The sequence below is a fragment of the Oryx dammah genome, unplaced genomic scaffold (genome assembly GCF_014754425.2).
Source record: "Oryx dammah isolate SB20612 unplaced genomic scaffold, SCBI_Odam_1.1 HiC_scaffold_3, whole genome shotgun sequence".
Taxonomy (NCBI): Eukaryota; Metazoa; Chordata; class Mammalia; order Artiodactyla; family Bovidae; genus Oryx; species Oryx dammah.
In genome coordinates, this window is record NW_024070187.1 from 5,387,507 (window position 1) to 5,414,066 (window position 26,560).

Here is a 26,560-nt window from a genome sequence, read left to right on the forward strand (position 1 = left end):
GTGGACTACTGCAAACTAATAGCCCTGAATACATTCTGTCACCCCTATAACAGAGTTTCAGGCTAAAGCTCAGACTCTGAAAGTTTATTGGAAGGACTTATATCCTGGATGAGCTAGTTACCTGTTATATGCCTTGGGGAAATTACTTAATGACTCTGTACCTCTGTTTTCCTACTAGTAAAACTAGGAAGATAATAGTATCTAACTCATGGGATTGTTGTTGGGACTTAACAACATAATGTATGTAAAGCAATTTGAACTGTGTGGCAAGCAATAAGAAATACACAATTGTCAACCACTATTATCATCTCTTTTTAGTAAGATACTTTCTACATAGCTATAAGAAAGATTCCTTAAAAACAAATTAAATCATGCCAATCCCTGTTCAAAATACACAAATGACTTCTCCTTATATGTGGAATGAAATCCAAAATTCCTCCAGGCCTACAAGAGTGTTCTGTCTGCTGACCTCTCTCAGATCTTAGCTGCTTCCAACCTTCCCCTCACCTATTCCCTATGCTCAAGCTTCTTGCCTTTACTTGAACATAACAAACATTTATCTCCCATGGGATCTAAAATATTCAACAAATATTCAAATGACTTCTTATCCCACTTTCTTTGGCACCTTGTCTATAGGGTCTTCCCTAGATAGACAGACAGACAGACAGACAGATAGCCACCCTATCGCCAATGTCAATTCCCCTTCCCCACAAGGTCATGTTCCCCTCCCTTGTAAGAACTTACTATTATCTAACAAATTATATGTTTTAGTATTTACCTCACTGATTGGCTATCTCCCCTTCTGCAATGTGAATTCCAGGAACTCAGTTATTTATTTGCTTTAGGTAAGGTAAGGTGAAGTCGCTCAGTCGTGTCCGACTCTTTGCGACCCCATGGACTGTAGCCTACCAGGCTCCTCCGTCCATGGGATTCTCCAGGCAAGAATACTGGAGTGGGTTGCCATTTCCTTCTCCAGGGGATCTTCCCAACCCAGGGATCAAACCCAGGTCTCCTGCATTGGAGGCAGACGCTTTAACCTCTGAGCCCCCAGGGAAGCCCAAAGGGTTAGACATGGGACTTGAACTCCTGACCTACGGACCCTAGCCTGCCTGCCTACCTGCCCATCTAACCGCTATGCTACTGAGGCTTGCTATATTTGCTTTGGTCTCTGCTATTTTCCCAGTAGCTAAAATAGTGCTTGGCCCTTAGATGTTTAAAAATATTGTTTGAATGACTTAATATATGTGTGTGTGTGTACACACACACACACACACACACACACACACACACACACATATATAACAGGTATTATTAAAATGGACAGAACAAATAACAGTTCCTGAATACTATAAAGGAGATACTACAAAATAAAAAAAGGTTAGAAGATACAGTTAATCATAAGTCTCCTTAAACTGAGAGATTGAGTGAGAAGCTAAGAAACTTAGAGAAAATATCTTAAACTAAATTTATGAGTGATAAGACTTTCTCAAAGAGAGAATGAAAAAACAGTGCAGAGGAAATTCTTAAGAAAAAAATTAAGAAAGCAAAAAATATATGTTTCCAGTTTTAAAGGGTCTACAAAAGCCTTGGGGGAAAAAAAAAAAACAGTGGGAAAAGATCATAGCAAAGCCCATCAGTTCGAAATGATACAATATGTAAAATAAGAAGAGCATTCTAAAAGCTTCCAGATGGTAAAATTCCAGGTCATAAACAAGGGGTTAGAAATCAGAGACTTCCCAGTAGCAGCAAGAAACAGCAATAAAGACATATATGAAAGAAAATAATTCTCAATGTAGGATGATCCTAAATCCAATGATACTATTGATACAATACAAGCGTGAGAGTAGAATAAATACATATTGTGATATGAAAGTTTTCATAAAAAAGATCCCCAGCTAAATCTGCTTCTTAGGATGCTACTGGAGGTATGTGCCAATAGAATGAGATTAAATCAAGTGAGGATAAAACACGAGATCCTAGAATCAAGAGAGCCAACATAGGGAAAAAACACAGGTAATTAATACTCTGGGTAAAGATAAGGGAAATCTCAGAATCACAGCTAGAAAGTGAGAGTGGGAAAACAGACGACTCAGGAAGAGATCCTCAAAAACCCAAATTGGTGGAATGCTTGATGAGTTTGAAATTACTGAGACAAGGAGTATATTTATGATGTAGTCTGAGAATCAATCAGTGATTGTGTGTGTGATTGTGTGTGTGTGTGTGTGTGTGTGTGTGTGTGTACTCAGTCACTAAGTTGTGTCTGATTCTTTGAAACCCTATCTTCTATAGCTTGCCAGGCTCCTCTGTGCCTGGGATCTCCCAGGCAAGGATACTGGAGTGGATTGCCATTACTTCCTCAAGGGGGTCTTCCCAGTCCAAGGACTGATCCTTCATCTCCTGTGTTGGCAGGTGGGTTCCTTACCACAGAGCCACCTGGGAAGCCTAATTAGTGATTAGTACATAGAAAATTAAGCAAATGAATATATATCAGATATCTAATGTTTGCAGGTCACTCAAATGGTAACAAATCTGTCTGCAATGAGGGAGACCTGGGTTCAATCCCTGGGTTGGGAAGATCCCCTGGAGAAGGGCATGGCAACCCACTCCAGTATTCTTGCCTGGAGAATTCCATGGATAGAGCAGGCTGGAGGGCTCCAGTCCATGAGGTCCAAAGAATCAGACACAACTGAATCATGATAACTACTATTAACATCAGGGAAAGTTCAACCTTTGTGCAAAAACATAATGTAAGCATCAGTAGAGAACAATATTACAGCTTCATAATAGCATAAACACTATTTATTCAATCAAAATTCATGTTGAAACTATATTAGGTTGATGTTTGAGAGGAGACTGTGTGTGTGAACTAGTCAGTAGGTGTGTTAAAGATAGGTGTGCCTATGCGTGTGTAAGTATATGAGTCTACAAGTATATGCGTAAGCATACAGGTGAATGGTGTGAAAGAAAACCAAAGTCTTATGTTCCAACATAGAAAGTCAAGATGAAATATCAAGAAACAGTATGACATGTTATTTAGACAGAGTTAAATACCAAACAAGTAATCAGCTAAGTATCTAAAAGTTGAAAATGGCTAATGTTAAGGACTAGGTAAGCATTCTGTTTATTTAAGTGCAGAACGGACACTTAGTTACTGCAGATGGTGACTGCAGCCATAAAATTAAAAGATGTCTGCTCCTTGGAAGAAAAGCCATGACAAACCTAGACAGCATATTAAAAAGCAGAGACACTACTTTGCCAACAAAGGTCCATATAGTCAAAGTTATGGTTTTTTCCCAGTTTTTCACATCATGTATGGATGTGAGAGTTGGACCACAAAGAAAGCTAAGCACAAAGAAAGCTGATGCTTTTGAACTGTGGTGTTGGAGAAGACTACTGAGAGTCCCTTGGACAGCAAGGGGATCAAACCAGTCCATCCTAAAGGAAATCAGTCTTGAATATTCATTGGAAGGACTAATGCTGAAGCTGAAGCTCCAAAACCTTGGCCACCTGATGCAAAGAGCCCACTCATTAGAGAAGACCCTGATGCTGGGAAAGAAGATTGAGGGCAGGAGGAGAAAGGGAAGACAGAGGATGAGATGGTTGGATGGCATCACTGATTCAATGGACATGAGTTTGGGCAAGCTCTGGGAGGACGGTGAAGAACATGGAAGCCTGATGTGCTGCAGTCCATGGACTTGCAAAGAGTCAAACATGACTGAGTGACTGAAAAAGAATGGACAGGAAATAGCTCTGTTTTAAATAAAACTTGTTGAATTATTTGACTTTTTAAAATTATCTGGATGTGTCACTTGGAAAATAATATTTAAAAAGATGTATGAATTGTGTGATGTAGTCTCTCACCAAAACACATTACAATAACTTTCTAAACCATTTTCCGATATCCAATCATATTATCTTTAACATACACAAACATTCATTTAAGCATTATCCAAAATGCTGTCATAAACATAACTTAGTCTCTTGACTCCTCCAAATAATATCTCAGTTATGTGGAGTGTGGACTAGATAAGAAAGCACTTTCACTTATACCATCTCATTTTACCCTTTGTATTAACTTAGTAAAATAAGCCAAGCAATTATCACCACTTTATAAAGCAACTGATGTTCAGAAAGACTAGAAACAAGGCCAGGCTCATAATCTATCCACTGACTATTTGCCTAATGTTCATTTAGCAGTAATGTACACATTAAGTCCAGTTCTTTTTTTCCTTACAGTATATGATACACATGAAGAACTACTGAGTCCAATGATAGAGTTTCACTGGTTTGGGGATGTCAAGTTTATGAGCTACCTAATATTCCATTTGGACTATGCACTGGGGTAGTCTGACTTCAGGCCTAGATTATTATCTACGCATACATGTGTATTCATGTACGCATGTACATGTATGTATTTACTTATTTTGTATTTAGACTTTCTTAAAAAAAGAAGCAGTAGGTGAATATATGATAACTCTGATAATGTTTTCCTTTTTTTAATGTTCCAGGAGTTCTTTTACAAAAAATTCATGCAATTATAATTCACACTGCATAAGATGTTTTAGAATTAACATGCAAAAACAGATGTCCTTTTCATCATCAGGGACTTGAATGCAAAAGTAGGAAGTAAAAATGGCAAAACCCATCACAATGTTTTTTTTGTAAGATAATAATCCCCCAATTTAAATAAATAAATAAATATTTTTTTAACAAAAGAGATGCCTAGCATAATAGGCAAGTTTGGCTGTGGAGGGAAAAATGAAGCATGACAAAGGCTGACAAAGTTTTGTCAAGAAAACACACTGGTTATAGGAAACACCCTCTTGCAACAAGACAAGAGATGACTGTACACGTGGACATCACTAGATGGTCAATACCAAAATCAGATTGATTTTATGCTTAGCAACCAAAAGTGGAGAAGCTCTACACAGTCAGCAAAAAGACTTGGAGCTGACTGGCTCAGATCATGAACTCCTTACGCAAAGTTAAGACTTAAATTGAAGAAAGTAGGGGAAACCAATAGGCCATTCAGGTATGACCTAAATCAAACCCCTTATGATTATTCAGTGGAAGTGAGAAATAGTTTCAAGAGGTTAGATCTGGTAGACAGACTGTGTGAAGAACTATGGACAGAGGTTCATACCACTGTATAGGAGGAGGTGACCAAAATAATCTCAAAAAAAAAAAAAAAAAAAGACATGCAAGAATTCAAAGTGATTGTCTGCGAAGACTTTACAAATAGCTGTGGAAAGAAGATAAACAAAAGGCAAAGAAAGAATGTACCAACTGAATGTAGAGTTCCAGAGAATAGCAGAGAGAGATAAGAAAGCCTTCTTAAGTGAACAGTGCAAAGAAACAGAGGAAAGCAATAGAACGGGAAAGACTAGAGATCACTTCAAGAAAACTGGAGATACCAAGGGAATGTTCCAGGCAAAAATGCGCAAAATAATGGACAGAAATGGCAAGGACCTAACAGAAGCAGAACAAATTAATCAGACATGCAAGAATACACAGAAGATACAGATAATCATGATGGTATGGTCACTCACCTAGATCCAGACATCCTGAAGTGTGAAAACAAGTGGGCCTTAAGAAGCATTACTATGAACAAAGCTAGTGGAGGTGATGGAATTCCAACTGAGCGATTTCAAACCCTAAAAGATGATACTGTTATAGTGCTGCACACAATATGCCAGCAAATTTGGAAAACTCAACAGTGGCCACAGAACTGGAAAAGGTCAGTTTTCATTCCAATTCAAGAGAAAGGAAATGCCAAAGAATATTCCAACTATCATACAATTGTGCTCATTTCACCTGCTAGCAAAGTAATGCTCAAAATCCTTCAAGCTAGGCTCCAGCAGTATGAGAACTAAGAACTTCCAGATGTACAAGCTGGATTTAGAAAAGGCAGAGGACACAGAGATAAAATTGCCAACGTCCCTTGGATCACAGAAAAAGCAAGGGAATTCCATAAAAACATCCACTTCTGCCTCATTGACTACACTAAAGCCTTTGACTGTGTGGATCACAACAAACTGTAGAAAATTCTTAAAGAGGCAGGAATACCAGACCACCTTACCTGTCTCCTGAGAAACCTGTATGCAGGTCAAGAAGCAACAGTTAGAATTAGACATGGAACAACAGACTGGTTCCAAATTGGGAAAGGAGTTCGTCAAGGCTGTATATTGTCAACTTGCTTATTTAACTTATATGCAGAGTACATCATGCAAAACGCCAGGCTGGATGAATCACAAAGTGTAATCAAGATTGCCAGGAGAAATATCAACAGCCTTAGATATCACTAGCAGATGATACCACTCTAATGGCAGAAAGTGAAGAAAAACTAAAGAACCCTTGATTAGGGTAGAAGAGGAGAGTAAAAAAAGCTGGTTTAAAACTTAGCATTAAAAAAACTAAGATCATGGTATCTGGTCCCATCATTTCATGGCAAATCAGTTCAGTTCAGTCACTCAGTCGTGTCCGACTCTCTACGACCCCCATGAACCACAGCACTCCAGGCCTCCCAGTCCATTACCAACTCCCAGAGTCCACCCAAACCCATGTCCATTGAGACGGTGATGTCATCCAACCATCTCATCCTCTGTCATCCCCTTCTCCTCCTGTCCTCAATCTTTCCCAGCATCAGGGTCTTTTCAAATGAGTTAGCTCTTCGCATCAGGTGGCCAAAGTATTGGAGTTTCAGCTTCAACATCATTCCTTCCAATGAACACCCAGGACTGAGCTCCTTTAGGATGGACTGGTTGGATCTCCTTGCAGTCCAAGAGACTCTCAAGAGTCTTCTCCAACACCACAGTTCAAAAGCATCAATTCTTCGGTGCTCAGCTTTCTTTATAGTCCAACTCTCACATCCATACATGACCACTGGAAAAACCATAGCCTTGACAAATAGATGGTTGGAGGGAATGGAAATAGTGACAGACTTTATTTTCTTGGGCTCCAAAATCACTGTGGATGGTTACTGCAGCCATGAAACTTAAAGACACTTGCTCCTTGGAAGAAATGCTATGACAAATCTAGACAGTGTATTAAAAAGCAGAGACATCACTTTGCCAACAAAGGTCCATATAGTCAAAGCTGTTTCTTCCAGTAGTCAAGTATGGATGTGAAATTTGCACCATAAAGAAGGCTGCACACTGAAGAACTGATGCTTTTGAACTGTGCTTTGAACTGTTGGAGAAGACTCTTGAGAGTCCCTTGGACAGCAAGGAGATCAAACCAGTCAATTCTAAAGGAAATCAACCCTGAATATTATTGTAATAACTTATGCTGAAGCCAAATCTCCAGTACTTTGGCCACCTGATGCAAAGAGCCAGCTCATTCAAAAAGATCCTCATTCTGGGAAAGCTTGAGGGCAGAAGAAGGGGTCAACAGAGGATGAGATAGTTGGATGGCATCACTGACTTAATGGACATGAGTTTGAGCAAACTCTGGGAGACAGTGAAGGACAGGGAAGCCTGGTATGCTGCAGTTCAGGGGGTGGCAAACAGTTGGACATGACTTAGTAACTGTACAACAACTACATAAAGATCAAATATTCAATTTCAGTCTACCATAAAGTGACTTACTGGCTTTAGAATAAGAAACAAATGATTGACAAGAAATCTATCTGAACCATGCACCATAACATCTGGGATGATCTAACCAGTTGCTTGACATATGATGAGGCAGTTTGGAGATAAATATTTTCACAATGTCTCAAAATCTTTCAGAACCAAAGATAGAATAAAATACCTTTTTGTATGGTCATAAATACAAGGCACAAGTTTGTCTTTATTTTATAGATAGTATATCACTGAAAAGGGTCAAACAGGAAAATGAAACTATTTTGGATTGTTTTATAACCGAGTCTATAGAAATTCACTGTAGTAGCAGCACAATCATGCAATAGCTACATGTAATTTTCATTTAAACTATTTAGTAAGATTAGTGAACAAATGATGCAAAGACAACAGTTTAAAGCATCTTCCAATTGTGCTTCCCTGGTAGCTCAGAGGTTAAAGGGTCTGCCTGCAATGTGGGAGACCTGGGTTCGATCCCTGGGTTGGGAAGATCCCCTGCAGAAGGAAATGGCAACCCACTCCACTACTATTGCCTGGAGAATCCCATGGACAGAGGAGCCTGGTGGGCTACAGTCCACGAGGTCGCAAAGAGTTGGACATGACTGAGCGACTTCACTCAGATTGTTTTATAATTGAGTCTATAGAAATTCACTGTAGTAGTAGCATAATCATGCAATAGCTACATGTAATTTTTGTTTAAACTATTCAATAAGATTAGTGAACAAGTGATGCAAAGACAACAGACTGAAGTATCTTCAAATTGTAGCTAATCTTTTTCTGGGGAAACATTACAACTCTGGAACAAAATATATAATATTCATGACACAAGCCTATGTTTCTTATGGGACTAGTTTTAGTTCTTCAGAACTTACTAACACTAATGTTTTGGCATCCTTTAGAATGAAGAGTTATCAATACAAGCCTTGAAGACAAATTAAATATCCTGCTACAGTATGCTAAGAGAAGGTTAACAAACTTCATAATGTTTAAAATTTCATTAAGAATATATCTAAGTATAGACTAACATTTTGAATTGCTTCTTTATTATGTAAGAACATCCCTAGGATTTTCAATTAAATTCCTTTGTATTATCATGAATTATTTTTTCTTTTAATTCAGCCAACTGAAAAGAAAGCAATTAATAATGTCTAATGTTAATGGAAACAAAACCTATGGAGAACTTTCCTCCTCTATGGACATGTTTACCATTTTCAAGAGAAAATTGTACTAACATGCGCTCACATTTCCTCTAAAACATTACTGTTAGAGCACCCTCAGAGAAGGCAATGGCACCCCACTCCAGTACTCTTGCCTGGAACATCCCATGGACGGAGGAGCCTGGTGGGCTGCAGTCCATGGGGTGGCTAAGAGTCGGGCACGACTGAGCGACTTCCCTTTCACTTTTCACTTTCATGCACTGGAGAAGGAAATGGCAACCCACTCCAGTGTTCTTGCCTGGAGAATCCCAGGGAAGGGGGAGCCTGGTGGGCTGCCATCTATTGGCTCGCACAGAGGCAGACACAACTGAAGCGACTTAGCAGCAGCAGCAGCAGAGTACCCTAGTGACCAGCAATAGAGAATGCAACCTCCATTTCCTTCCCCATAGAGAAAAGGCCCATAAAAAGTTTTTTAAATTCTTTAAATGTGTCCATTTAGAATCCAGAAACTCAAAATTATTTTACCAACCAACCACTAAGTGTAGAGTATCGACTGAATCCTCATTCGTATAATGGCTTCTGTGTGAACTTTCAAAATTTAACAAATTCTTCATGCTGCTCATAGTAATGGGAAAGGACAAATTAAATGGTCTTCCCTGGTGGCTCAGACAGTAAAGAATCTACCTGCAATGCAGCAGACCTGGGTTTGATCCCTGGTTTGGGAAGATCCCCTGGAGAAAGGAATAGCAACCCACTCCAGTATTCTTGCCTGAAGAATTCCATGGACAGAGGAGCCTGGTGGGTTACAGCTCATGGGGTTGCAAATAGTCAGACATGACTGAGCAACTAACACTTGAGCTTTCACAAATAAAACTCCTGAATTCCAGGACAACAGATGTTCTGGGCTGTAGTAAATATACCTGAATATACATCTGAGTTCCTCCCAGTAAACAGAGAGATTGTGTGATCCTTCCTGCCACTGGATTTGATTGGACCAGCAATGAGATTGAAAGCCTGGCCCTGAGATCTGGAACTGTGTGTCCTGGCTCCCAAATATAAACTGGGTCCCTCAGAGGCTTGCAGAGACTTTCTAATAGGCAGCAATGAGGAGGCTGGCCTCAGTCCTATGCACGAAGACTGGAGGAGTATGAATGGGAACTGCTAACAGTATGGAAAGCTAACACTATGGAAAGAATTTATGAGGAAGGGAAATGGAGGTGAGAGAGAGAGCCTTCTCTGGAGCTCTTCCACAGGGCTACAGATTCAGCCTGTCCTGCATTCTTATGGAGATCTTACATGCATTTAAACTAATACACTCCTCAGCTGATTCTTTTCTTAAAACCTTGAGTACACTTTCTATGAGAACCTTGACTTGGACCTGATTATTGTGAGTAGGTGTGGGCGTTAGTCACCGGCATAAAGGAGGCACTCTGAAACACACGAGTTGCAGTTGTCATGCACCCTAGCAAGGCAGGGCGTTAGTGTGGGGCAGGCGAGAAGGGCGTTTAATCTCTGGGAGCTTAAGTTTCCTCATCCATATAATGAGAAAAAACAACCCACTCTTTTTAAGATTATCAAGATTTTTTAAAGTGAATATGAATCTATCACTTTTCTAACACTGAATAAGAGCAAAATAAATGATGTTTATAATTATGCAATCAAGTTGTATATCCTTCATTCAGCCTGTGAAAACTATTCATTTTTTTACATTTAATCAAATGTAAGATAGTTAAAAGATGAAGTTTTCTTATCTGAGGAAATAAGCTATAATTCCCTTATGGAAATTTTTATAGGCTACATATTTATGGACATAAAACACATAAGCCATGAAAACTTTATTTTTTACACTGATTTTTTTTTAGAAAAAAATGAATTAGTGAAGAAAATGAGTCTACTCACTCCTATTTTCCTATACTGTTCAGGCTAGTGCAGGCATAAATGTATCTAGTTTATTGGTGGTATCTGGCTATCATTTAGGATCATCAAAGCTTGTTCATAAAGATCCACCCTTCTTTTCAAATGATTAAACAAGTGGACGGCGCATAAATTAACCATGATGTGCCTTGCCTTAAACACTTACACAGTACCAGATCCACCTATAATGTATACCATAATCCAAAAACTCTTTTATCACTGAAGTGTCAGAAAAAGTTTCTTATAAACACCATAACTGAATACATTCTGCACATTTCCTTAGGCAAAAAAATAGACATTTCATATTAAAGTTCCATGTGGATATACAAAATGCCTGGCCTTTGCAAAACAGACCTTAAACGGAAGAGAACAGATTAATTCTTTGTTTTTCACTTCACAATGAGAAAAACAGCTGAGGACCCTTAATTGAAACAATGAGAGGATTCACATAGTCCATATAACTCTTTCAAGAAAATAACCCTTAAATGCTTTCCAGTAGGAGGAACTTGGAGAAAATAAAGTGGATAAATAAACTGTGGTGGACAAATTTCCAAATAGTCTTTTCTAAATTGAAACCATCTACACATAAAGTCAACAGTTCTCTTTTCTTTAAAAAAATTTAATGTCATTATTAAAGAAATAGTAAACTTTCTTTGTTCATCTTACCAAGTAATATTTTAGTTATTGGACAAGGACACCATGCAAACTCCTTGTTCTATACTAGAATTTCAAACATTTTTGTTTATACCTTAGTGATAGTTTATAATAATCATGGCTTGAAGCAAAATTAAATGCATCCTAACTCAATGCTTATTCTAATATTCTAAAATAAATGACATGTTCAGCAATAACTTTCAAAGCTTTGTTTGTGAATTTATTAACCCTACGAAATATACCTTTTTTCCTCAGTAGCTCTGATTCTATTTTTTACTTATCAGACCTGACAAACAACAGTTCAAGTTATCTGATGTTTACATAAAAAGGAACAAATGCAATCTGGAAACAAGATCAGAACCTCAAAAGTCCATAATTATTTGCATTCCCATCACCTGCCTGAGACCATCAAATCACAGGAATTTCTTTATTGATCCTAGGATTTTTGTGGAATGATTTATTTTCAATAATGCATATTTTATAAGAGAAATCTTTTTACCAGGGCAAACTAAACAAAGTTGTTTCAACACTAGTAATTATTTGTAACTCTTTAGCATGTAAAATTTCTAAAAATTAAACATATTTCTCCCAGGATCAATAATAAATGTGAAATAATTGTCATTATTTAATGCTGTGAAAATAATTTTAAAGGATAGTACAATAAATGCATTGTCTTTAGTCTCTCAATCCTCTAGGTTATCATGATACTTGTCACATTTTATCCAATGTTTTAAGCTAAAACAAGGCTCTGGATTTGCTTTTGTGCCACCATATGCAATTTCAAACAGCTATCGGAACAAAAACAAGGTAGCTATAGGAATCAACTAAGCAGGATTTCTCCAGATTTTCCCTTGTTTTACTAAGAAAAAGTTTAATGATCTATTTCACTGTATGTGAGTATAAATGCTAAGAACATTATTAGTTTATAGTTCCAAAGAAGAGTTTATCATATTCAAAATGCCCCCAAAGATATTATAATAGCAAGTATGAGAGAAGTGAGAAATTCAGTATATTAAAACCCTTTAATTAAAATGATAAATTGTTTAGTACTATTTTGTAGTGTTTATCTTATAAAGCAGCTAAGATAACAATTTTTTAAGGGACTTCTAAGGTAAGTTTTCCATCTTATTTGTAACATGAAACATTGGCTGTAAAGGACAACTCATTTTTGACAAATCTATTAAAAACAGAATTATGCTTTTGGTATGTGGTATAATTTATATATTTGCAAATACACATTGATAACATATAATGGCTTTTCATTATGAGTTCTTAGTAAATACCATTCAAATCTATGTTTGAACAGAAGGCATGAGAGATATTTAGCTAACTGAATTGGAAGAGATTAAAAGAAAGCTTTTTTTGAATATGCCCCCAAACTTAATCTCTATGAGGACTGTGGCAAAGATATAACTGGTTATTTGGGGAAACAAAATGGAAATAAGAATTGAAGAGAAATGGAATAATATAAATACTTTCCACTTTAAGATTTATTTCTTAAATTTCTTACCGAAATTGTTGCTAAGAAAACACTTGTCCTGATGTCTGTTTATGTATGTGTTCAGCATTTAACCACTTAACCGTTATATGGCTCTTAAGCAACAAAGTTTAGCAGTGCCTTTGATTTGCTTCAGTATAATGGACACCCTTATTTGGGTTTTAAATTTTGTTTGGATAAAAGTTAAGCGTGTTAGGACTGGGAGCCTTTAACTTCCCAAATCCTTTAGTACGTCAAATCTGGAGTGAAAACAGAACTGAGAAAAGGCAATCTGGAGGCTTTTCCTTTGGAACCTAGCTTGAAAGGGGCCTTTTCCATGGGACAGTTTTAAGAAAAAACATAAATGTCCTGTAGTATATTAATTTTAAATGAATGTCCCTTTTAAGCAAAACAAATCACTTATAAAAATAAACATTGTTTCAGTCCCCAAAATTACAGGTTGAAGTGACATGACCAGTGTCTTAAGGAAATCTGCAGTATTTTGGATGGTTCCAAGAAAAGGCCATTGAGGCTACGAAATGTGACCCCTTGCTATCCATCGAAGGTCATGTTGTTCTGTCCTCTACTGTGTAAATAAACTCCATCAGCTACTTGTGTTCATCTGTGAGTCAAGCAGAAGCGGCCCATTGTGACTGCTTAACTTCACACAGAAACAAAGATAAAAATTAGGAACACAAGGTCTCTCTTATCTGTCTAGTAGAAAACAAAGTCTTCTTTGGTTTCCTTTTTACTGCCATCCTAGCTATTTTAAGTGACTTTCAGGAAAATCTATAGAAAACATGGGTCAGAAGATTTCTAAATTCAACCAAGCACTCTTCTTTTGAACATTAAGTAAAACGAGGTGGAAACTGTACACAGTTAGGAATCATCCCCAAGGTTTTGAAATTAATTACCACAACCTGACTCCAGGTTTATTTCATGGGTACTACTCCCCACTCTTTCAGCCCTATTTAGGTATCAGCAGGAATAGCTAATCAGTGTGTTTACAGATATAGAAAGGAGGCTGTGAGCACCAATTACAGAAACCAACAATAAAAGATGTCTTCTTCCCTGATCAAAGAGACCAGGAGACATAGCAGAAGTCCTTTCCCAGGAATCCCCAGAATTTACAATACATGGCAGACTCCACCAGACTCTCAGCAGCTCTGCTGAATGTGACAAGCCTAATGAGATGTTACATAGACCAGACACACATGGGCAATTAGCACTTTCCACAGGTCTCTAACCTGTGACCCTTCTTTCTCTCTAGATTAACACCCAGGTCTCTGATCCATCGACATTAGTAAACAATTCAAATCCAAGAATGTTACCTTAAAGGATAGAAAGAGATTCAGAAAGTTGCTAATCACACTCAAGTTTGCCAAAAACTGAAGGATTTGCTAAACTCTGTGGAAAACTCTATAGCATAAACTCATTATGCATCAGTATGCTACATGTTAGAAATTCCAACTCCTGCCAGATATGTTACATTAGCACATTTAAAACGGAATACTTGATTAACAATGTTTGACATCTCCACTGTGTACATTTTCAGTTCTATTATTACTCCAAACAGTTCCTGAAAAAACATTCACTGGCTAACGGTAGAACTCTGAACAATTTTGGGAAAAAAAGGAGGGGAAAAAAAAAAAAAACAACGAAATGACTGTTTAAAAGCTATTTATATTTTCATTGAGTAGTTTTTTGGAGAATGATCCTGAATTAATTTTAGCATTATAAGACATGCTATAATTTTAAACAATTTCTCCTGTATTCAATCACATATAGAACTAAATTCACAAGACTTCTACAAACTGAGCTCTACAAAGTTCAGTTTCAAACTGAACACAATGAAAATGTTCTAATATAAGCTAGTGAGGAAATGCTTGGATAATTTCACATACTTCACTGAGTAAACAGAAGAAGGTCTGGATTTGATTCATCTAGTACTGCTTCCAAACGTGATCTTTTTATTTCTAAATATCTCCAAAGGATGTTGTGGAGGTCCCATATTTGAAGAATGGGGCCATATGATTTAAAGGAAAAACTTCAGCTTTGGTGAAAGGTCAGCCAGAACTTGAATACTTACTGGTTGTGAGTGACCCTGGGCAGGCTGCTCACTCTTTTCTGGTCTTCTCTTTTCCCATCTACAAAGACAAGGAAGATAACATTTTTCAGGGATCATTTAGGATTCAACAAGTAACAGTAAGAAACAAAAGCAGATTACCACCCCTCCCCAACTCATAAAAGTATCTATCCCTAGTCTTGGATCTATTTCTAATATAAAAACTATCTTGAAAATATATTCTCAAAGTTTCCATACAAGTTACTACAGAATGACCCATTTAGCATAAATCTGTTCAGAAACATTTCCTAATCTGGCCATCTTGTGTAGCTAGGCACAAGGTGGTAGTGAACACAGGTCTGGGTCAATAGACAGCTTTTCAGGTAACTCCACAATCCAGTGCCAGGGCTTAGAGGGTCACATCCTTTAACAGTCCTTGGAGGACTGCTGCCAGTAACCATAGACCACTGCTTCCCAACACTCAGCAATAAAAGGAAGGCGAGCCACCTATGAGCTTAACCACAGTTGTATTTCTTATGAAGAGATTTGAAATTTTGTTCCAGAGCAGTATTTTCTGCCTGACAATGCCATTTCTGGTTTACCACCTTGTTAAAAAAATAAATGTTCCCAAATAGTAAAGCTTCTTTCACAAGAATGCCTTATGGAAAGTTTTCCTTTAAAAGTCAAATACTCTTTTCATTTTTATACATATACAAAAAAATTTAATTGATATAATTGTACTAAAGGAAAATAAATGATACATATGACACTCACATCTGGACTGGAATTATTTTCCCTAAACTTTCTAAATACAAACTTGTTTTTTGACTAAGATCAATTGAAGAAACTTCAGTTCTAAAGAATATTAAAGAGTTCTAAATGACTGTACACATGGAACTGGTGAATATACTCTTACGTTACGTGAGTTTTTAATTTAGAGTCCGCTTAATGGAAATTAAAATTATAACATGCTGCAAATGACTGTCAGAATATTCACATATGTATCTGTATTATATAGCCCCAAGAAGATAGTAGAAATACTTAGAGTAATTTAAATAATTCTATAATGATACAGAACAAATTTCCTTAAAATACAGATTAAAACAATGCCAAATTTAATGAGATTCTGACAAATATAGACAAATTTAAACTCAGTATTCTCATGCAAAGATATCTCACAACTCTGCCATCCATTCTTATCATGCACTCTTCAACTCTCTCATGCCCGGGAGCCATGATTAACTACTGAGGTTTATTGAGAGCTTAGTACCAACATGGCAACTGTTTTTCATAGACTACAAATAAAATATATATAAACGCCATTGGAAGACATGACCATAGCTCTCAAGTGAAACTTTTTGTGTTTGTTTTGTTTTGGTTTTGTTTATTAAGGGGGGTGGGGTGTGGTTTGGCCCTGCAGTGTGGCTTGCGGGATCTTAGTTTCCTGACTAGGTATCAAACCTGGGCTCAAGGCAGAGAAATGCAGACTCCTAACCCTGGACATTGAAGGAATTCCATGTGAAACCTTTTTATATCCTGAAAACTCAAAATTCATCTAATTACAACTGATGGATAAGATATATCTAAATTAATTGTTGCTCTAAAGATACTTGAAAATACAGAAACAATAACATATTTAAGCACTGATTTGAAGTAAACTGTATCTAAATTTTCAGAAATTTTATTAAGTGTAAATTTTGTTTTGAACTCTCTCAACCATAAGAAAAAACAACCAAATTAAAAACCTCAAAATTTAATAGAGTATTATTTTATAAAGATTAAAAAACATTGGGCCATTATTTCTTCTCCTTGCTCTCATTTGAAGGTCACTTTTCATTCTATTTAGAGGGAAGAAAAGTTCCATGAATATTTCATTAGAGAGGAGATAAGTAAAATTAATATATGAAGACAAGACAGAAGTAATGAAATGGGAAGCCAGTTAGATGAACACTGTTAACAAGGAATGAAACTGTGGGACTTTGTGGAATATTGCCCTCTTTTCTCAAAAAATACAAAATGAAAAGAGAAATAAGGAAACATAGGCATTTTGCAGCACCTACCAGCCAGTTTCAATTGGTTAGAGCAAGTTAGAAAGAAATGCTTTTGCCTGAAGTTGGACAAGTTAACTGTTTTTCATTTTTTAATTTAGAAATTTTAACATTAGAAACAGTTCCTCTTTTAGAACCATTTCTTCTCTATTAAAGAATGCACTCACAGAATGACTTACCAATTGTCTTATGCTGTGAATAAAGTTACTACTTTTCTCTTGGTATATGTCGAATAAATGAAGAAATAATGAAAAAAATAAATTATTACAACATATAAGTTGGACAGAGTTCCATTTTCTAAGCTCCCACCACTCAAAGGTCAAAAATAAAGACAATTTGGGGGAAAAAAAAACTTTCCCCGAATTTGATTGTTGAATCTTCATAAGGTAAAAGTTTTGTTGAAAAACTTTTAAAGAAAGGTTGCTTTAATTAGTTTGTTTTTAAACAGCCCCTGGTTCTTTTTGCTTTCCTAAAATGAAAACACAATTAGAAAAGAATGTGAAATCAGTCAATAAAATTTTTCAGTATGTGTCTGGCTTAAATCCAGAGAAAGTTTTCAATGGATGCAATAGACATCAGTACACCATTAGAAACCACAAAAACTGGAAGGAAAATATTAGTCACTTCTCACATTTAGTGTGTTCACTCATGTAGTACATTCAGAGGGGCACCATTTCCCAAGCTTTAAAAAATTCATATTTATCTTCTAGAAAACCCCAAACTACCATAATTGTAAACTGAAGTAAACTAAATCTTCAGTTTCCTTCATTGGTTTCAAAATGAATAGACTTTCCAAAATTTATTCAAATTATAAGCCCTGATTTCCTCCCTTCCAGTCCTTAGTTGTACTAGCAAAAGGTACAAAAAGCTTTTGTTCCTAGAATTCACCAACAACACAATCACATATCTTTCCTTACTTCAAGATTATACTTAGTTTGATCATATATAGATTTATGTCCTTGTTAATTTTGTCCCTGAACTATCTTTTTTCTCATTTTGAATTACCATGTGTACAGACATTAACTGGAGATTTAATTTCTTGTTCTCAGAAATGCACTGTTTATATATGGGTATGAATATTCTTGAATGTTGGGGGAAGGGAAAGACCTTAATCCAGAGTGATGTCCATGACAGGCATTGAAATATGGTAGGTTCATTAGGGGTCAACTTGCATAAGAGACTGAAGCGCTTGCTAAAGAGAACTTTTCCTATGAGAGAACGAAGGCAGGCAAATAGAAATCAGAAAGATGGACTTCACTGAAAGGTGAAGGACATGGAATCTGTTCATAGCCAACTTCCGCAGGAACTCATGTTTGAGTCGTTTGGTGATGATATTAATTGTAGACTAAAGTATAAGCAAAGTTTTATTTTTTTAAAGAAAGGCACTGGGGAAGGTAACCCTGTTTTGGTACCTTTGATGTTTGTGTAACATGAAAGAAGAAACAGGGAAGTACTTATAAATGGGCTTGGTTGCAAGGTATAAAGAATATCACAAAACACAGAACAGAAGTAATAGCCTGAGAGAGAAACACGCGTTGTTTACTGGAGGCAGTGGTATTCTGCTAAGGAGATGCTGGATCAGAGTTCTTGATGCCTGATGGGAAGGTTAGGTAACTATGGGCATACCTGGGGCTGTGGGAAGCTTTCAGGTCATGTCTTTATACATACAGTATATCTCTTCATGGAAGGCTATGGTAACCAACAAACTTACCCATATGTACACCTGAGACATGTCCATGGCATCTCAGAAATAAAGGAGGAGGTGGGAGACCTTCAGGTGGACTATAAAGCCTACCACAACTTATTAATAGGACCTCATGCTAAACCTGAGGCTGGTATAAACTTAGGAAACATAGTGTCATTCTATATTATATGTAACTGAAGAACCTCTTCATGAGAGTGAGAGAAGAAAAAGCTGGCTTAAAACTCAATATTCAAAAAACTATATCATGACATCCAGTCCCATCACTTCATGGCAAATAGATGGGGAAACAGTGGAAAGAGTGACATATTTTATTTTCTTGGGCTCCAAAATCATTGCCAATGGAGAGTGCAGCCATGAAATTAAAGACAATGTTTCTTGGAAGGAAATCTATGACAAACCCAGACAGCATATTAAGAAGCAGAGACATCATTTTGCCAACAAAAGTTCTTATAGTCAAAGCTTTGGTTTTACATTAGTCATGTAAGGATGTGAGAGTTGGACCATAAATAAAGCTGAGTGCTAAAGAATCAATGTTTTTGAATTGCGGTACTGAAGAAGACTTATGAGAGTCTCTTGGACAGCAAGGAAATCAAACCAGCCAATCTTAAAGGAAATCAACCCTGAACATTCACTCATGTTGGAGCTGAAATTCCAAAACTTTGACCACCAGATGCAAAGAGCTGACTCACTGGAAAAGACCCTGATGCTGGGAAAAGCAGCTTGAGGGCAGGAAGAGAAGGGGGTCACAGAGGATGAAATGGTTGGATGGCATCACCGACTCAATGGAAATGAGTTTGAGCAAACTCTGGGAGATAGTGAAGGATGGGGAAGCCTTGTGTGCTGCACTCCATGGGGTCACAGAGTTGGACACGACTCAGTGACTGAACGACAATCCCTCCTCAAGTGAATGTACCAAAACATTAACAACTCATGAATCTAAGTGAAGGATGTGAAGATGAATATGATACTCTTCACTCAATGTTTCTATAGATTATGAAATTCCCAAAATAAAATATTCAAAGAACAAAGAGATGTATTTTCAAATAATTGTTCACCTGGATGACCACAGGGATCTAATCACTAAGATATTTGCCTTGGTATACCTCTGCTCTGACCCATTAAGAGCTACGTGCAGGTATTGCATGCTCCTTATTTCTAAGATCCTAAACAGACACTTATAACAATACAGGGATACCTTGTTCTATTTTGCTTAATAGGCATTGCATTTTTTAGAAATTGAAGGTTTGCGGCAACCCCACGAGGAACAACTCTACTGCTACCAACAATGCTTTTTCCAACAGCATTACCCCCACCACACATCAACCTAACAACATCTTAAGGTACTATCATGAGAAGTAGCTAATATCAGAAGATGAAGACCTGCTTGTTTTGTAAATGGATGGCTAGGGAAGCTGAAGTACATAAAGTTTTCATCACTGAGAGATCTGAGCAGCTCCCCAAGGACAGAACCAGGAATAGCTGAGTCACAAAAACTTCACATCTTTGTGAAGGAAAAAGAGATGGTAACCTTTCCTTTTTTTCTAAGGAAAGAGATGGCAGCCACCTGAAGAACAGTGAGAAAGACAAAGGAAATCATGTGGAGTAGGAAGAAAAAGAGCTGACAGCAAGAAAAGAGATTCCCAGATGGCCACAGGCCTGAAATTTGAACTGATGTGGAATGTGGAGAGAGAGTATGGGAGAAATATATCTATTCATATTAGCATTTAAATTTTATACAATAAATATATAAACATATGTATACATATGTTTCTAAATGTTTTTATTGTCTCCTCTATTTCACAATATACAAATAATCATCTAATTATTTTTCTTCCTGGTAATAGATGTTTCTACCTACATACCTTCCCAGATATTACAGGCATAAATTCACAAACACATCAATACCAATATTATTGATTTGACATTTTTGTTGTTTTTAAAAGAAACATCTTCTTTCTTATGGAAAATAAAGTCCGATTAATTTGACTTAAAAATACTTAGGAATATATCTACCTAAAGAAACTAAAGACCTATATATAGAAAACTATAAAACACTGATGAAAGAAATCAAAGAGGACACTAATAGAGGGAGAAATATACCATGTTCATGGATTGGCAGAATCAATATAGTGAAAATGAGTATACTACCCAAAGCAATCTACAGATTCAATGCAATCCCTATCAAGCTACCAGCGGTATTTTTCACAGAACTAGAACAAATAACTTCAAGATTTGTATGGAAATACAAAAAAACCTCGAACAGCCAAAGCAATCTTGAGAAAGAAGAATGGAACTGGAGGAATCAACTTGCCTGACTTCAGGCTCTACTAAAAAGCCACAGTCATCAAGACAGTATGGTATTGGCACAAAGACAGAAATATAGATCAATGGAACAAAATAGAAAGCCCAGAGATAAATCCACTCACCTATGGACACCTTATCTTCGACAAAGGAGGCAAGAATATACAATGGAGTAAAGACAATCTCTTTAACAAGTGGTGCTGGGAAAACTGGTCAACTACTTGTAAAAGAATGAAACTAGATCAATTTCTAACACCACACACAAAAATAAACTCAAAATGGATTAAAGATCTAAACCTAAGACCAGAAACTATAAAACTCCTAGAGGAGAACATAGGCGAAACACTCTCCGACATAAATCACAGCAGGATCCTCTATGATCCACCTCCCAGAATACTGGAAATAAAAGCAAAAATAAACAAATGGGATCTAATTAAAATTAAAAGCTTCTGCACAACAAAGGAAACTATAAGCAAGGTGAAAAGACAGCCTTCTGAATGGGAGAAAATAATAGCAAATGAAACAACTGACAAACAACTAATCTCAAAAATATACAAGCAACTTATGCAGCTCAACTCCAGAAAAATAAACGACCCAATCAAAAAATGGGCCAAAGAACTAAACAGACATTTCTCCAAAGAAGACATACAGATGGCTAACAAACACATGAAAAGATGCTCAACATCACTCACTATCAGAGAAATGCAAATCAAAACCACACTAGTCAGAATGGCTGCGATCCAAAAGTCTGCAAGCAATAAATGCTGGAGAGGGTGTGGAGAAAAGGGAACCCTCTTACATTGTTGGTGGGAATGCAAACTAGTACAGCCTCTATGGAGAACAGTGTGGAGATTCCTTAAAAAACTGGAAATAAAACTGCCATGTTACCCAGCAATCCCACTGCTGGGCATACACACCAAGGAAACCAGAATTAAAAGAGACACATGCACCCCAATGTTCATCACAGCACTGTTTATAATAGCCAGGACATGGAAACAACCTAGATATGGTACATATACACAATGGTACATATACACAATGGAGTATTACTCAGCCATTAAAAATACATTTGAATCAGTTCTAATGAGATGGATGAAACTGGAGCCGATTATACAGAGTGAAGTAAGCCAGAAAGAAAAACACCAATACAGTATACTAACACATACATATGGAATTTAGAAAGATGGTAATGATAACCCTGTATGTGAGACAGCAAAAGAGACACAGATGTATAGAACGGACTTTTGGACTCTGAGGGAGAGGGATAGGGTGGGATTATTTGGGAGAATGGCACTGAAACATGTATACTATCATGTAAGAAATGAATCTCCAGTCTATGTTCAATGCAGGATACAGGATGCTTGGGGCTGGTACATGGGGATGATCCAGAGAGATGATATGCGGTGGGAGCGGGGAGGTGGGAGGAGGGTTCAGGATTGGGAACTCATGTACACCCATGGCAGATTCATGTAAATGTATGGCAAAACCAATACAGTATTGTAAAGTAAAATAAAGTAAAAATAAAAATTAAAAAAATAATAATATACAATTAAAAGTAAAAAAAAAATTTTGTCTTAAAAGTGTTACAATACCAAAGTTACAGCCCTTAAAAATTCAGATAGAATGGTTTCAAAGATATTGAAAACTTACCAATTAGTTTATAGTGTTTGTAATATGCTATGCATTTATAAAAACATAGAAAACTTATTTAAATACTAATTGTTCATTTGGGATTTTTTATAAATATATTTTCAAAACTCATTACTAAAGAGATATTTTCACATAAGTCAGACATTGGTTAGAATTTGAATCAACGTACTTTGTGAAATCTTTGAATCAGAGTTGTCAAAAATATGATCTTTTTGTTTAGACACAAAGAAAATTTCCATTTTTAGTAAGTAGAAATTGCCACATTTCAACCCCCTTCATCCAGATTCTTCTAGTTGATTTCCTTTCCCTAGTTCCCATCTCAAGGTTTAGTTCATGGATATCCTGGACATAGCCAGCCATCTTTCTAATATTTTAGGCACAAATGAAAAAATAAGATTGAGAATCATAATAGTAGAGTAAGTGCCCTACACACGAACCTTCAAGTTGTAAACTTGCACAAATGCAAATGTAAGTTCTCATGTCCAGTCACATAAGTTAGTTCACGTGTCTGACATGCATTGAAAATGTGTGCATACTCTACAAGTGGTTGTGCTTTTCTGTACTTTACTGTACAGTACTGTTTAGAGTTCATAATACAGTATTTTTATTTCAAGCCCAGGAAATCTGGAAGCAGGTGTAAAAGCAGTGGTGATGTAGCTGGTGCTTCTAAGAAGTACCAGTTGTACTGTACTGCTGTACTACTCAAGGTACTTACTGTAAGATTAAAAATGTTTTGTTTTTGTGTCTATTTTTTATGTGTTATTTGTGTGAAAAGTATTGTAAACCTATTATAGTACAGTACTATATAGCCAATTGTGTTAGTTCGTTACCTAGGCTAACTTCGATGGACTTAAATTGGACTTATGAACATGTTCTTGGAATGAAACTCGTTTGTGTGAGGGTACTGACTTACTGTAACTATTCTTACTGAATTCCTTCATGGTCCAGGTGTGATGCTGAGCAGGGTGTATATATTATCTCGTCTAGTCCTCACAGCTCTATTAACTCACTGCCATCCCAATGCCCATTTTACAGCTGAAGAATGAGGCACGGAGAGGTTAAGTAACTTTCCTAAGGCTCCAGTTAATAAATAATACAGCTTAAATATGAACCTCAACCACCTGAATGCAGAGCTTGCACTCTGAATCACTCTGCTGTTCTAGAAAAGAAAATAATTTAAATTGGTTTTAGGAAATTAATTAAAATATTTAATGATTTGTTAATGTTACTTTACTAGCAGATCAATAAACCAGTGAGAACATTCATAAAAATTTCATAGTCCAAGATATACTTTCCAGCTTTTCACGTGACACTACAAACTGCACTCATTTCAAGCAAAAATGTTACTGTAAGTTAGAAAACACTGCACTATTTTAGTCAACCTCTACTCAGCTGAGTTGCCAGTGATAACTGAGCGGCAGACGTTCTCTGTTTCCCAGTGAATAGTATTATTGCTGCTGTTGCTGCTGCTTAGTCACTTCAGTTGTCTTTGTGTGACCCTATGGACTGCAGCCTGCCAGGTTCCTCTGTCCATGGGATTCTCCAGACAAGAGTACTTAGAGTGGGTTGCCATGCCCTTCTCCAGGGGATCTTCTTGACACAGGGATCAAACCCAGGTCTCCTGCATTGCAGGCAGATTCTTTACTGCGGAGCCACCAGGGAAGCCCATACTGTTGCTACTCACAAGACATTGGACTTCCCGGGTGGTGCAGTGGTAAAGAATCTGTCTGGCAATGCAGAAGATGCAGGTTCAATTTCTGGATTGGGAAGATCCCCTGAAGAAGGAAATGACAACCCACTCCAGTATTCATGCCTGGGAAATCCCATGGACAGAGGACCAACCTTGGCAGGCTACATAGTCCATGGGGCTGCAAAGAGTTGGACACTACTGAGCATGCCTGCACACAGGATAGTAACTGCTTATAATTAATAATCAACTTAGCAGTATATTTGTGACCATTAGCAAGTACCAGTTGAGTTGTATGCCCACTAATAATTGTTGTCAATTCTGTTTATTTTTTATTATAATTATTAAATTTAATCAAGAATGATACAAGTTATGAGTGAATGAAAATATGCAGCTGTTTCTATGAAAATTAAGTTGAAATCTTTGGAAAGATTCAATAAACTCCAATTTCTTTTTAAAAAAAGGAAAAATGTAGTTGAATTAAATATGATTAATATTTCTATAAAATAATGAAAAAATAATAAATCAGCAAAAGAACTCTGAATTAAATTGCCACACAACCTGTTACACCTGGTCCTATATCATTCAACTAATGAACAAATTACATACATATAAATTTTAAATATGTGTGTACCACTTTCCAAAGCAGTTGTTCATTCATACACCTTTTCAGTTTCCTAAAAACTACTGGGGTGTAGTTTCAGCTTCTCTGGTACTTTTGAATTAAAATTAATTTGGAACAACAGTGTCATTCTATCTGTTACAACTGAGATAGAAAAAAAGTAAGAGTTACTAAAATGCTATTTATTTTTGATTGGCTATAGAGAAATAAAAGTTAGTGGAAACATTTAACCAGTATCAAAAAAAAAAAAAAAAAAAAAAACCAGGAACACTCAAAAAGCTTCCATGACCTGAATTTATTTACCTAACATAGAGAAGAAGATTGAGCATGCCCCCTAATGTGGTAAAACACATTCTCTCACATCAAACACTGATACAAATAAAAGAAATCTTCTTAAGCTGCTCCAAACTGTGCTAATATACATATCATCAATAGTATGGAAGAAGGAAGAATCTGGGTGAGGTCATGTATGCCAGACTGCCATTACTGAGGCTGATCTACACAGAGACCTATACAGTCATGGAAACTATGAGCTAAGGGGTGTTTCCAGGACTGATGGAAACTTTGCTCTGCAAATTTATTTTTCACTAGCCATTGTTTGTTAATGAAATTACATGTTTATAAAAACAAAGGCTAAAAATATTTTCATAATCATAACTCTGCTAACCATTGACAGCTTCTACTCCCCAAACAAAGTTTTATTGCCACACCTGGTCCTTCCTGACTTTTAAAGAGCATTAGAAACTACACCACACTGCTTACTAGTCTGCACTTTTATTTCACTCACTCCGCTTACAAGTATTTTTATGGGTCCATTCTTCTGCTTTCACACTATCTAGACCACTGTATTATTGCTTCCTGTAATTAAAATGAATGATATCTTCCTTCAAAGGAAGGTTATTAAGTCCTGATAAAGAAAAGTGTTTGGAGTGAATGACTAGGATAAATAAATGTCTGCACACACTTAGGGGGTCATGAGTTCTTCAGTGTGCCTAACGTGCTGGGTTGATAAAGTTAGGATGTGGAAGGTTAAGGGAATTTTGGGCCAAGTTATGGGAGAGTGTTAAAACAAATCCAACTCTAATGAGAAGTTTGCTAAGTGTGTACACTTTAAAAATGCCAAAACTGTAATTGCATCAAAAATTATGCTCCTTGATATATACAAATAAGTGCTTTTTTTTTTTTTTAAAGCCAAGAGCTAAAAATTAACAATGGGAGTAAAAAAAAAAAACATATCTGGTTTTAGGTAAATATAACTTAGGTCAAGTGCCAATAAAAGTAAAATCAACTTATCTAACTTGTAAATTATAATATTCTCTCTTTCTTCTCAGTACTTTTTGTTGCCTCTTACATTTTAAAGGAGCCCTGGCTCTGTACATGGATATCTTCTTTTCTGTTTGTTTCCATCTGCACAACTTGGGGTCTGGGCATTTTTCTTCATGATTTAAGACAAAAACTCTAGGAAAATGAGTGATTAGTAGATCTAAAAAAAATAATGATTTTATATTTTTTTATTCAGTATCATTTCGCTCCAATCTAAACAGGATCAGCTAGAACCATATTCAATATCTTGTATGATGAAAAAGGATCTGATTGAATCACTTTGCTGTACACCTGAAGCTCACACAACATTGCAAAGTAACTATATTTCAATTTAAAACTAAATTAATTAAATTAAAACAATCAGCTATTAATTTCCA

At 36.5% G+C, this 26,560-nt stretch overlaps 1 long non-coding RNA gene across 1 annotated transcript; it reads left to right on the top strand.

The window, feature by feature from the left end:
* Positions 1 to 2,292: 2,292 nt before the first annotated feature.
* On the top strand, positions 2,293 to 24,165 carry LOC120861675. Its single transcript, XR_005720575.1, has 3 exons — positions 2,293 to 2,373; positions 22,365 to 22,370; positions 24,155 to 24,165. It is a non-coding gene; the product is annotated as an uncharacterized LOC120861675 (long non-coding RNA).
* Positions 24,166 to 26,560: the final 2,395 nt, after the last annotated feature.